The sequence below is a fragment of the Rhincodon typus genome, chromosome 44, assembly GCF_021869965.1.
Source record: "Rhincodon typus isolate 14 chromosome 44, sRhiTyp1.1, whole genome shotgun sequence".
Taxonomy (NCBI): Eukaryota; Metazoa; Chordata; class Chondrichthyes; order Orectolobiformes; family Rhincodontidae; genus Rhincodon; species Rhincodon typus.
Window position 1 is genome coordinate 1,274,142 of NC_063375.1, and position 576 is coordinate 1,274,717.

General features: G+C 61.1%; 1 protein-coding gene across 2 annotated transcripts in view; it reads left to right on the forward strand.

The window, feature by feature from the left end:
• The window catches only part of slc6a8 (solute carrier family 6 member 8), a 15,724-nt gene that overhangs the window by 1,026 nt on the left and 14,122 nt on the right, over window positions 1-576 (forward strand). The gene's annotated exons all lie outside the window — the stretch shown is intronic.

Sequence of the window (576 nt, forward strand, 5' to 3'; positions counted from 1 at the left end):
CTCCAACAGAGCCCGCTCCCTCACCCTCAGACAGCGCCCGCTCCCCTCGGCGCTGACCCTCCGACATCGCCTGCTCCCTCAACACTGACAGCGCGGCCTGTTATTGGTAGATTGTAGGTTGGCGGATTGGAGGTCAGCAGTCATGCCATAGGCCATATCTCTCTCTCTCTGCCCCGTTCTTTTGGTTGCTGTCCCTAATTGCCTCCCCTTAGGAAGGGGGGGGGGGGGGGGGGGTGAGCTGTCCTCTTGAACTGCTGTAGTGCTCCCCCCAACCCCCACAACTTGTGGTGTAAGGACATACTGTCCCATCTTTTGGACACTGAAGGAATGACCAATATACCTTTCCCAGTCGGGATGGTGTTTGTGGGGGTGGGGGGTCTCAGAGGCGAACGTGCAGGGGGTGGTGCTCCCCCCACTACATCTGCTGCCCCCTTGTCCTTCGGGGGGTGGGGAGCGGGGTAGAGGGTTTGGTAGGTGCTGTCGGAGGAGCATCAATGTGTCGCTGTGGTGCGTCCTGTAGACGGTACACACTGCTGCGGCTGTGCGTCAATGCTGGGGGGGTGGGGGGGGTGCGAG